The 14,056-nt window shown below is 31.8% G+C and overlaps 1 long non-coding RNA gene across 1 annotated transcript; it reads right to left on the bottom strand.

Annotated features, from left to right (window-relative positions):
• Positions 1–580: 580 nt before the first annotated feature.
• Positions 581–1,404, bottom strand: LOC123693375. The gene is made up of 2 exons (XR_006751679.1): positions 1,290–1,404; positions 581–903 (listed from the first exon to the last, which is right to left on the bottom strand). It is a non-coding gene; the product is annotated as an uncharacterized LOC123693375 (long non-coding RNA).
• Between the last annotated feature and the right edge of the window lie 12,652 nt (positions 1,405–14,056).

Below are 14,056 nucleotides of genomic sequence, written 5' to 3'. Positions count from 1 at the left end.
GGTGATACGTTTTGTAAATTAGCTTCTGTTTTTCCTGTAGGGTGTATGATTATAACTATTATAATAAGACCACTTTCAAGAGAAAGGTATGTTTTGAAGTCAGTTTTGCTTTTGATGTCTTACTGTTTCGTTATTTATAGAATATTTGTATTTGCTATATGTATATTAAAATAACAAGATAATTGATATAAAGAAGCTCTAATAATATAATTTCATTATTTTAATTTTAACCCTTTAACGGGCAGAATTTTTTTTGTTAGATATCAATATTTTTGATATGACGTTTCGTTAAGGACCTTTTATAGATGCTGAAAATTGATAAATTGACTAGTTGTGTCTTCCGGTTTTACCTGCAGGCCGTGGTTACATATGTAACCGAGACCATTTAGGGAATAAGTTAAGTGGTTACATATGTAACCGGACTGGACTATGACCGTTTAGGGCCTAACTTAATTCCCCATAGGAATGCCTAACCTTTAGGTATTCCTGTGGGCAATTAGTAAGTGCTTAGGATAAAATGTACGTCATTTTTGTATATATAAGGGTATTTTAATGAGCACATAATTAAATAAAAGATATGTTATTTAGGAAATCAAATTATTATATTTACTATTTCTAGTATAATACATGCAAAATCAACAACCTTTTTGCATTAGGCAGTCTTTGAATTTGTCTTCAGAGTGGAATAAAGTTTTCAGTCTCTCTCTAGTACACAAATACAATTCTTACATAACTAATTCACATGAAAAGTAAGCTAACGGGATTCAAAGGAAGATTGTCCTCAGGATCCGAATCACCACCAATATCAGAATCTTCAGCCTGACTATCATCGATTCCTGTCATCATGGCCTCAAATTCCTAATCATCCATTTTGTCCAAATCCAAAATATTTCTTTTAGACATCTAAAACAAACAAAATAAATTGTAATGTGGTCAAAACTCTGCACAATTATTACCTACAGTGTAGTACTTTTATAATGTAAAACCTCGTCATACAAAAAACCTGACTTTGGTGTTCAATAACATCTTTACCCGAAAATCTCAACTTATTGTTATGTTATTTTCGTAAAATATATTTATTTAACTTACTAATAACAACTAATAAACTTTTCAATTCATACAAAAAGTAAATTTTTGTTTCAATTGAAAAAAAGAACCAAAAACGGACCTCAAAATTAACGAAACGTGCTCTTCATATTTAACTCGTTATAAAACTTTGTCACACAAAGCTACATGCAAGAATTATATATCAAATTACTGGAAAATTAATAAATAAACTATTTACATACCTTATTTTATTCAAATATCACAAATTTCCACAAAAAACAATTAAAAAGCAGGAGAACATAGTCCACGTGCACATCGCAAACTCTGAATGGACAGAAGGCACAAACGTAACCACAAATATTTAGAGACATTGCAAATAGTTCGAAACAACTTCACACCTGTGGGTACGATTGTGTGTTACGCCCGTTCAAGGACTACGCGAAAAACATATAAGGGTCATTTTATATAGAAAGGTTTAGATAAAATCAACCTTACAGTTAGATGTGTCATGTGGTTACAGCCGCTATACTAGTTTTGCTTATGCCCTATAAAGGGTTAAAACATTATTATACATTTAGTTGTCGTCGTAGGACTAAATGTTCTTAATTTACAAGAAAATAGCCGTATTGTACGACTTCTTAATATAGTCGTAATATATTTTTCTTCATACCTTTTTCAACCGTTTTATACTCTTTTTTTGTACCAAAATATAGGCGTTGGAATTTTTTAATAGGTTCAAAGATCTTGGCGTATAATAAATTATGTTAAAAGTGATAAAAATTGGGGTACAGTTCTCAGATGATGAAATATATTTTCTTCCCCTTGTGTTCTTAATGTAACAGAAGGGCTAATAAAATATAAGTTGCGTGTAGTAGATTTATAATATTTATTTTCCTTTTATTTTGTGTTATGTTGTATTTAATGAACGATAAAGATGAGCAATAGGGAGACTATTATATCAGTTAATAGGAGTCGATTATTTCCGCTCAGGAAAAGTATAATAAAATTTATAGTTTTATCAAACTGTTTCTTTCTTTATTACCTACTGTACATAATATCGACCTTTGTGTTAGGAGACAATCTGTAGAACCTCAGCAAAAAGACAAAAATGAAGGATTTTTATCTCAATCTTTAGTGGTATGAACCGTGGAATTTTCTATAGAATTCACAGATAAACCAATATACCAAACATTGAAGAATATTCTTCAAGAACGGAGAGAAGTTTATACGAGTTAGGTATATTCCAACACTATGGTTTACCCACTGTTATTAGTTGGTAAGAAAAAAACCGTAACACAGATAATAAAATATCAGGAACGTAGTCATATTGTCAGTAAAGTAAAAATCTATCATTCTTTTGTATGAAGCAATTTGAATATGTATTTTCCTTTTGATCATGCCGTAAATTTAACTTTCATATGCAAAATACTAAAATCTTCATTCCGTTGTCGTCTCACAATTAAAATATTTATTGGAAAAGAGTCCAAAGAGTCCATATTTATTACCTATATTTTTTGTTGCATTGACATCGAATTAATTCAACTTCGGACATTTTAAAGAAATTATTCAGAGGTTGCTATTATTCCAATTAGTTTTTAAAATAAATGAAAAACGAGAAACGTATCAAAACAAATAACTCGACTGCTACGTTTTCTAGCCTATGTCACTATCACACTTTTAATTTTATTAGAGCGACACTAGATAAATCAAAATCCATAGAGCGGTTTGGGCTGTACAACGTGCCAAAGAAATATACACACACACACATGCCAACCTAACCCTCCTTCTTTTGCAGTCGGGTAAATAGAGAAACAAGTTCGTAAACTAGGATTTAAGCTTTTACCACGTATTTGGATATCCAATCTTTAGTTTACACGTTGAAGTTAAAACTAACGCTTCGTCGCGTAGAAAATTACATCAAAATTCATGAAGTTGTTTTCCGTGCGATAAATGAAAGTTTTAAAATTCATTATGTCGTGTTTTGTGCTTTTTGTCAAAACGATTTTGAAAGGCTTTTAGAGTGGCTAGCATTAGATATTAAGATTTATATTTTACTAGCTTCCGCCCGCGACTCCGTCCGCGCGGTAAAAATAAGAAAAATTAAGATTTATTTTTTTTCTACGTATTTTTCCGGGATAAAAAGTATCCTATTTTATGCCCAGGATAATAAGGTATAATTATACCAAGTTTCATCGAAATCGAACCGTTAGTTTTCACGTGATGCCTTCACATACAGACAGACAGACAGACAGACAGACAGACAGACAGACAGACAGACAGACGGACAAAAATTTTTTTAATCACATATTTGGGTTTGGTATCGATCCAGTAACACCCCCTGCTATTTATTTTTTCAATATTTTCAATGTACAGAATTGACCCTTCTACAGATTTATTATATGTATAGACTAGGTTTCCACCCGCGGCTTCGCCCGCGCAGTAAAAGATAAACCCGCATCCCGTTCCCGTGGGATTTCTGGGATTGCATCATTTTCCCGGGATAAAAACCGGTAGTCCTTTCTCGGGTATCAAAATATCTCCATACCAAATTTAATTAAAATTGGTTCAGTAGTTTAGGCGCGATTGAGTAACAGACAGACAGACAGAGTTACTTTCGCATTAATTATAAAATTAGTACGGATGCAAATGCGAAATGCAAAAATAAAACTCATATACAAGCATTATACAGAATTTCAAATACTTTTCAAGATTGTAATTGTACTCTAAATTCACAATACAACTGAATGAACGCCTAAAAATATCAACAAAACAACTTCTGCTATAAAAATTGATAAAGAATCATGTTCAACCATGAAATCTATTGAAAATTTAACGTTTGCTTTAATTTACGTTTGAACGCGAAATTGGGTGCGAGATGGATGGAAATTGTTCAATTCAATTTGGTTCAAATTAATAGTTAGTCGATTTGTTATCAAAAATATACTCGCGTGAGCTTCATTTGAGGTGTGAATCATGGCTCAATTTTATGTGTTTTAATCTTTATTTATTTACAATACTTCAATCGCATGAGTAGATGAACTGTTTTGTGGTAGACTGTAGAGCATTTAAGAGCATCGTCATTTTAATAACGCCTTGTTAACGTCTGTATTTACCCTTTGGCTGTGCTATATTACTTCAGAATCCGAATATAAAGTAAAAAGGTTGTTTGTTTGATTATTATTAAACTTTATGACATTTTTAAACAAAATAAACTGGTAAAATATAATTATAAAAAAACCCAAGTATTAGAGATACATCTTGCAGCTTTCGATGGAAATACATTTAAAAGTTTAGAACTACGTTGACATTTTGTTGAAAGCATCACAATGTACTACCTAACATTGTACACTTTACTGCCAAAATAAAACGTTTAATATTATAGTCATAACGTGCACCGAACTTGATATCGGCCAGAAGCTATTTTCAAAGCCGTTTTATTATTTCCCGTTCAGTATTTCGCTTGAAAGGAATGCTTAAATCATTGCCACGACTCTCACAAAGGTGACGTGAAAAATGCCATTCCGTATTCGTTTAAAAAACACTCTTAGAGCTTGTAGCAGTAACAAAGACTCGCAAAGGCTTTGTTCCTCGCATTTTACATGCTACATTGTTTATGCTTATAATTCCCTTGTAAGAGTACAGTAAGATGCTGCGAGAACTTGTACTTTAAATTGTGCTCTAATTTTGATAGGAGCTGAAACTTGATCGCCCATTAACATTTCAGCGCAACTTGAGTGAGTAATGTGGGAGTTTGGTCCATGGTGGGCCATGTTGGCCAACTGTAATGGTCACAATTATCACGTATGTATTCGTATGAAGATTCTACTGATGTTTATTAACATAGAGTTCGTATTTTAAGTAATGATAAAGCTTAAATAAATAAAAAAAAGTTTATCAAAGAAATCTGCACAATGTAACAAAATCTCATTGATATAGTAATTTTAAGTAAGAATAAGGTATATAAATACATTTTTAAACAATCAAGCAGTATTGAAAAACGAACCCATACAATTATAATGGAAAATACGCTCCAGATCAATAAGATATCGATTAAGAGTTAATCGAAACTTCAATACACTGATAATAATTTATAATTAACTAATTTTAACCTATATTCCCAACGAACCAGTTTTTCAAACGTTTGCACATAAATTCTACAACTTGAATTTGATATTTTAGTTTTATAACATTCAAATGCATTAAAAATTAATATTTTATAGCCAAAACAGATTGATGCTTACTTTAAGAATCCTCGTTAAGATGTATTTCTGAAATTTGTAAAAAATGTGGACAGATTTAACTTCCTGGATGATCCCGGATCCTCCATATTCAAGTTATCCATCAAAATTATCATACTCAACAAAAAAACTCGCAAACTCATTTGCCCAAAACCACAGGGAATGTACAGGCGACGTAATTATCGCGTATTGTATAAAACCATAAAAATTACCAAACCAAATGAGGGGCTGGAATTAATTCCCCGAAGGACGGGATCGAGCTAAAACATTCAATATTTTCACTCGCCACTGCTACGGATTTACATGTACTTTGCATACAATTACACGGACAGATAGATTCAGGTGTACTAAGAATAACAGATGAACTTTCGTGAGCACTTCTGTCTATTGTTTCTGTGATTCGCTGCGTGATTTTGATTTGGCTGAATAAAGAATGATTTACGCTGCACCGGATGGGGTCCGGACGGGACACGGCGATGAATTTGATGAACGGCTCCGGCACGGCCCGTCCCCGGCACGGAGTAATCAGGTTGTAAAGGTAATCATGCTTATTTAAGTACCGTTTAAACTAACATTTGGCGTACAACAACGTTGTACAATAGCCAGAACGTTGCTTGCTGGCCCCCATAAATACATACAAAATGGTTCAACAAAAGTTTCGAACGTTCAACATGTTGGACATCATGTTGTACAAGATGCGCGCCAAATGTTGCCAAGTAGAACGAGGCTTCATGGTAATGTTTAGCAATAAAGAAATCAATATAATTATTATGTATTGCAAAGTTGCTCTCAACATGTTGCTGGCAACACTGCGTGTGATGAGTTGTTATCGTACTCGTACCACGAGTGACATTTAAATAAAGTATCCAGCAACATTGTTGATCAACGGGCTTAACGTTTTGATATGAAATACGTATAGAGTTAAGGCTCTAGGTTTCATGTAAAGCTTAGGTAAGGGGATTATAAATAAAGGATCGTGGGGAAATTAAATAAATTCTGAAGTATCTTCAGATTTCATATCACCGGTGATTATAATCGGGATCAGAGAAAACAATTCTCATGGAATATAGTATAACTGTGGAGACCAAACTCTCTAGTTTTCCTGGTATACTAACCACTGTGACTATAGTCTATTTTTTATTTGATTTATAGTTCCTAAAATTAACTCGAGCACGACATACGATAAATATTGAAGGTTTCCTAGAAAGTTTCTGTGGTTATTGCAATATGGAATACCAATATAAATAATTTGTATATATTGTCATCGTGCTTCATCAAATATTTCCCGAAACGTTATAAACAATCTACACAAATAAACGAAATTAGACTGAGTTTGATATGTCATAAAAATCGTATAAACATAGGTATTTTAAAACAAATTCATTTATTTTATGTGTTTCTCGACTATCTTCCGATACCTACTTACAAAAAATTAAAGCTAACTTTTATGATCCAAAAAATACCTGAATACATAAGTACCTACGACAAACGCCGCGAGCATAATATTGTGTTAGACAATTAGACTATTTTATTGCAGCAAAGCAAATTTGAATTTGTTAAATAATATTCATAATAACATTCATTTGCAATGTTTAAGAATTAATTAAAACTCGAGATAATAACTGTAAAAGTAAACTTTTATTAATTTAAAACAAAGCCGACTTCAATGACAAATAGAAAGAGCAAAAGAGTACTACTACCAGAGGTTACGCTACGGTCGCTACGTAATAGGTAGTTTATAGTATGTGTATTTTACTTATTTTTATTATTACAAGTATATCCCTACTTTATAGTTACCTACTGTTTCTGATTAACTATGAATATATTTTGTATACCTAATATAGTCAGACAAAGACTTGAAGTTAGGACAATGGGTTATTTTTCGTGCGGATCGAAGGTGAATTTTATAGTAAAATTATATGAACAATATTGTAAAATCATAAAGAGCACACGAGCAAGGTTGGCCTGTTTTATATTCATTAATAATTATGAATATTAAGTAGCTCGGGGAATACCGAAGGTTCGACGAAATTAACAGATTCGGTTTGCAGTTTGTAACTAACAAGTAAAATTTCATTTTAAGAAAGGAATTTATAGCCAAATTTTCTCGATAATAACGTCGATATGGAGTGCAAATGGAATTTTAATAATTGTTGTAGTTATGATTTCATTAATTTTAATGACCTAAATTCAATAATTAATTTTAATTATTTTCACTATGAAATTAGTTAATTGGGGTAATACACGCACCCCACGCAACTGTCAATGTAACTTTTCAGACAGCAATATTTAAAGGTTATTAGGACTTTACCTATATATTTTTGAAAATGTTTTTAGTCATATAAACATCCATTAGGAATATTTAAAAAAAACTGAAAAAGATTGTTTTTTAAGAAAAATTAAACATTTTCGAATTAAACAGTAGAGAACCAAAAACTAACAATTAAAGTTATTTTATTTATCTCTATCAATATTTAACTTAATTTTTCACATACTGTTCACAAGCACTGCGGGTTACGTTGACCATTGGACGATTTTTCAATATTCGGTTAATTTATCTGTCCAATGTAGAATTAAAATTGGTATAAAAATTGATCTTGTAACATAACATGAGAAGGGAATTAGAACACATTTTAGAATTAATGTTTACTGAGGATATTTGAATATTCGTCTATACAGTTTATCTTTAAAACGAAATAAAATGTGAACCAATCACAATCTTTATTTAACTAAAAAACTGAAGGCTGTTTTATAGTTGTCGAAGTACCTAAACGTCAGTAATCTGCTGGATCATTAATAACTGAGTTGACGGGGATTATGAGTGGCAGGCGTATCAGACCTATATTAGTTTCAAGTCACAAGCTTTTAAGATTTTAGTGTAGAGTATCGTGAATGTTGTATCGTTGTACAAGAAAAAAAGTTTTCTATTTTCCGAGTTCGTTATATACCTTTTACCAAGGCCTTTTTATTTTCTTTTTATTTTTAGTACTTGTTGTTATAGCGGCATTTTCTTTGAAATTTTGAATTTTTTGCTCAATAACCATCTATTGACCCCTGGTTAACTGGACTTAATTTGTTGCAAATGACCTCTAGTATAACCCCTTTGAAGGATCACGTCGAATTGTAAAGTGCGAAAAAATTTTCCAAAAATCGGTTCACAATTGCCTAAAATGTCGTTTAATACAAAAAAAAATATCCATACAGACGAACATAGAATCCTTTTACTTTTTGGAAGTCAACTAAAAAATATATTAAATTTACCAAATTTGTATAGCTCATGCTTTTACCAGGATTGGCATCAGTGACGTCACAAATCTGTCACGATATTACTCGCTTCATTGCGCGGTCTCGTCAGCGAATGATAAATGTTAATATGCTTACATATTATTTTTGAAATAATCCATCGGAAGTTTACTCAAATAAATTGCTCTCAGAATCGTGGGTTTCGTTTGATGTGGATTTTGGATTTGTTTAATTGCTGTGAAGTATATTGTACAATATTTTTTTACAACATTGAATCTTGAAGTGTTGTCTGTTGACTATTATTTCTAAAATATAACTGAGGAATTATTCTAATAAATCTTTTATGTAATTACTTACGCACGATTGCTTCTGTTTGATGTTTAACCGTAATGTCACTATTACTTACAATCATAAGAAAAAGAATAATATTTTTGCCATTTTAAAATACCAAACATACCTCATAAAAAATGGGATAAACTTTCTCTCAAGATATTGTTAATCGTTACTTTTATATCGTAAATGTGTTAAAATAAGCACAATATTTTGATACGACAAAGGACGGCGATTATTTTTACTCGAAGTCTCGAAAACCGCAAGCAATAAATATATTTTATCTATATACAAGAGTATCGTGTATCGTATATATATAAATTATTGTTATGGGAAAAGGGATATACCTGAAAAAGTAATTATTACACACGCAATCGTAAGGGTGAGAACACACAAGCTATACTGTTAAATTATTTTGAAGAAAAGGTTAGAATTCACGATAAATTCCCCGATGAGTACACTATGGGGGTCTTCAAGAGGAGAGAGAACAGGTACATTCTAGGGAAGCGCGCTCCATCTTAGGCCACATCTCAGCTTACCATCAGGCGAGATCGTGGCCAAGCGCTCCTCTATCGCAGAATAAAAAAAAAATATAATAATATACTTAGGTATTATAAGTAATTAATCTAAGTATAACTCTTAAACGAACAGATTTATTAGTAAAAACTTATTGCTTCCATGGAAAAACAGTAAAGTGTTTAAGGTGAAAGTTTTTACCATTTTACAGGGAACTTCTTTAAAATATTAATTAATATCGTAAAAAGTTTCTAATCAATTCTACGAATTTGGTAAGATGAAGCTACCCTAGCTGGTTTAGTCTTGAACATCTTTTATAGCTAAGTTCTCGCAAGTAAGAAACAGAACTCATAAGAAACCCCACACGATCAGGAAGGATCGAATGTATTTAATTAACGCAAAGAAAGACCGTGCAAGTAACTAACTGGAGAACATACATTCAGGTAATGAATATCAGCCTTTATTCACACTATGTACTGTTAAATGTATTTATTTATAAAATTAGAATTATTTAAGGAGGACTTTTGAGTCGTTGTTAAAAATATGCTATCTTCTACTGATTTGGAAAGCTACTACTGAGAAGGACCGACAGAAAACTGTGTAGTTGCTGTTTTAATAAGGATTTCCACAAAAAAAATGTCGTATGCTATAGAATAGTATTATGGAATGGTAATAATTAATTCTTAGTATAAATATTACGAAATCCAGTTTCTGGAAGTATTTAAAATTCTTGTTTATTTTTTCTTTACTTGTATTTGCCAAACGTTTATATAACTTTCTTCATTGTTATGATGAATGTGGAGTTAAAATTAGATTTGTTCCGTTTGCCGACATCAATATAAAAATGTATTAAATGATTTAGACTAATTTAAGCTACTGTGGTGTGAGTTACGAAAGGAAACAAATATAATTTAACATGTATTTTGTATACTATTTTTAGTTGAACTGGGACCGGATTTGTGTCGAGAGTGTAAAACAGCCGTTACGATTGTCTCGCTCAAGAAACAAAGTGCGATATAAAGTTTAGCGCAAGAGTGTAAATGAAGCTTTAGCAAAGCAACTTGTAGCTCATTTCGTGCGAGAGAACGCGGAGTTGTAATTAAAGAGTGAATTCGTATAAATCTTTAATTATATTCTAATATTATTTGTACAAAATAGTGAAGTTTCCTTTATATCCTAAACCGTTGTTGTAAATAAAATGCACCGGATCTGCAGTTTCGTGTCCGCTTCAAGATGAAATTTTATTCTCTTTGAGAGTTTAGTGTTTTACCAGAGACATTTATTCTAAGAAAAACCTATATTCAACTGAGTTAAAGTGTTCCCTGCTTCTGAATCATGCAAATTATTCAATATAATATTAAACAAGCAATAACTTTTAGAAATACCAAGTTTATTAATATACTGAAACATTGGAGTTTTAAATCTAATAAGATAGCCCATTTATCGAGGAAGGCTATAGGCTATTTTATTATAATATCGTCACGCTAACACCAACAAGTAGCGGAGCCACGCGGGTGAAATCGCGGGGCGCAGCTAGTCATTAAAAAATAGAAAATCTTAAAATCAAACTTAATCACACGCATGTTTAATTTGCAGATAAAACACATTACAGAATATTCAAAAAGACAATATTAATTGATGGAATCTGTATAATATATTTCATTATACCCGATTATAAATTACCCGATAGTTGAACATTGATATGAATCGAATATGACATACAAGCAAATAATCTTATACGTTTTGCAAAGTAAATAGTTTGTGCTCAGTGGAAGCTCTGCTTTGAATCAAAACTCTTCGAGACTCCTACTAATAATCTTTGAATCTAGATATTGGTATAACCTAAATAGATGTTTGGTTCAATCAATTTATATTTAGATGTCTCGTTTAACATTTAAAGACATAAAACATTGGAATTAACTTAGACTAATAAATCCTAATAAATCTATTCTTATATTACCTGGTTCTGCGAATTATGACCGAATTATGCAGAACTTAAAGGCATTTAATTCGGCTAGAATAAATAAGATACACTTAAAGAAAAAAAAATTGTAAATCATTTATATATTGCAAACGACATTAAATATGAAAAATATTACTTACCTCAACTCAAACTCAACATTGATTTATTCAATTAGACTTATTCGAGAAGAACTTTTGAAACGTCATTACATATTTTTAACATTTACCACCAAAGGCAGTATTATATATTTCAATATGTAATTCAAGAAAAGAGGTTCTTTCTCAATAGTTCCTCTAGGCAAAGGCATTTAAATTTAAATGTAATTTAAAGTAATCCAAAGTTTAATGTTGACAGGAAGGACATTTCAAAGCGACATTTTTGAGACTGTGAGCGGAACTCAAAAGTTGTTTGTAACAAGAAGTAGCGTCACCTTAAGGCGGCTACGTTAATTTTAATTGTACTAAGACATTCCTAGAACAATGGCCGTTTCAAAAATAAATGTTAGAAAGTTGATATTTGGAGTCGTCCATCGCTGGGTTATCTCATTGTATTATAGTTATACTAATTTTATAAAGACAAGGTACTATGTTGTTATGTATTTAGAGTTGAATGAACTGATGTCAATTATAACAAACTACACTAGACATAACAAATATGTATAATAATACTGATCAAATTATTTGAACTCAAATATTTTTTTTAAAGTAGGTACCTAATATTATTGATACGATAGTGTGTTTGTTTTTTTTTTCTTTCTAGTCGCTAAGTTGGGTTTTTAAATATATTTTTTGTCTGGATATCGTTAGAAGGCTACTTTTTTCCGTTTAGAAACTTCCCATTACCATGAGAATTTCCTTCGACTACGTGGGCGAAGCCGTGGGAAAGGCTGCTATCGACTGCGATCGATATGATGAGTAGAGTATTCTACATAATTGGCTACTCTCCTCCTTAATTAGCCGCTTTATTCCCACTTCATTTCAAATATTAATACAAAAAACTAGGTAAGCGTTTAAAACTAAACATGTACCTATTACCTCGCTTATCTTGGCTCATACATTATAAGGGCCGGTTTACACAAACCCCGCTTAGCCGTTTGACATATAAATGTAATCGTTTCCAGGAATAAAGTCGTGAACACAACGCCCGCGGCGGTGGCGGAAATTTAAACGGATAAAGGCGCTTCTACATAGAATAAAGTTGTTTATAAATTGGTATGTTGTTGTGCTGAAGTATGGTGTAATTTCTGTCCTTTTTAAGTTGTATACGGCTGGGTTCGTTGTTTGTAATTTTGAAGCGAGCTTTACAAGCATGGAAAATAAACGTATTTGCTAATGCAAGAGTATAAACTTCTTCTACTTAACTTATACCTTAGTTTCAGGTTCGTTGTTTTGTTTTTGCGTGAAGGAGTGTTGATTAGTATTAAATATCCATCTATCCATACATATTGCCAAATTTTCAGTTAGTATCATATCCACAGATATGATTATAAATAATTAAATAGGTTCTTGTCTATAATTGAGAATTCAGTTTACAACAGTTTTTAATGTTTGTATAGGGTGCTTGAGTACTAATGTGAAAAAGGTATAAGGCCGCCAAATACACTAAACTGCCCCTTGCTTTTATTTTTTGTATATTTTAGTATGTAAGTCTGTTTATTGTATTAAAGAGTAAAATAGATAAATAAATAATAATGATTCTCACAATATTGTTTTATTGAGACTACATTGTAGAAGTTAAAGTAATCCAGTATGTATAGGCCTTACGTTTAAAACTATAAAATAAACGGACTGCCGAGTATACAACTCAGACAAATAAAATACATCAGCTGAAATAGAAGTGTGGAAAGTATTCCTATAAGGAAACAAATTTGAAATGGATTTCGAGAGGTTTTATAGATAGGGAGGCGAGGTAGCTAAATGGCGTAATTAAACGGCGCCGTCGAGACTTATCAAAATCGATAGATAAAATAATTTTGAAAAGAAAAGCTTCTATGGTAAAAACCATTTTAGCGGTGGGTTTGGCGTGTACGGATATTCAAAAATGTAAAAAAAAAATAGTTACTTGGGCATTCTCGAGCGCGTCAGATATTCATACTACGTATGCCCCAAGTGCCTCTGATAACAACGGTATACTAATCTGCCGGTTTGCGTGGTGGGGCTAGGCATATTAATTCGTCAAAAATGCACAAAAAAAAATTTACTCGAGCGCGTCAGATTTTCGGAAGGGGTGTTAAGTAGGCCCCAACTCCCAAGGAAGCTCCCCTTAAAAAAACTGACGATTTCGGCGTGACGATAAGTTACGATGAATTTTTGAAAATGCAGAAAAAAAAAGTCCTTTTGAAATACTCGAGCGCGTCAGATTTTCATAGGGGAGGTTTATCTCGTCCTCCTGAAAGCATATTTTCTTAATCTGACAAAAATGTTGGTGGGTTCTCTTAATCTGACCGAAAAAGGTTTGAGAGTTTCTTTTTTTTAATCATCGTTATTTCATATCAATTTTTCTTGACACCCTCAGTTTTTGAGATATACTCAAAAAACCGGGAGTTTGAGTTTTTATGATGCTTCAAGTCAAAAAGTTTTAACTTTGGACAAAGATGTAAAGAGACCTTTTTTGTGTAAAATAAAATTACCTTTTTTGTTTATTCAAACTTTTTTTTTTGTAAAATGTATCGTTCGCGACTTATATACTGCAACGCGTTTTTCGGAAGACGAAATGGCTC

Source organism: Colias croceus, chromosome 7 (assembly GCF_905220415.1).
Source record: "Colias croceus chromosome 7, ilColCroc2.1".
Taxonomy (NCBI): Eukaryota; Metazoa; Arthropoda; class Insecta; order Lepidoptera; family Pieridae; genus Colias; species Colias croceus.
The sequence above is the reverse complement of the archived record's forward strand: the minus strand, read 5'-3'. Positions and strand labels throughout refer to the sequence as shown.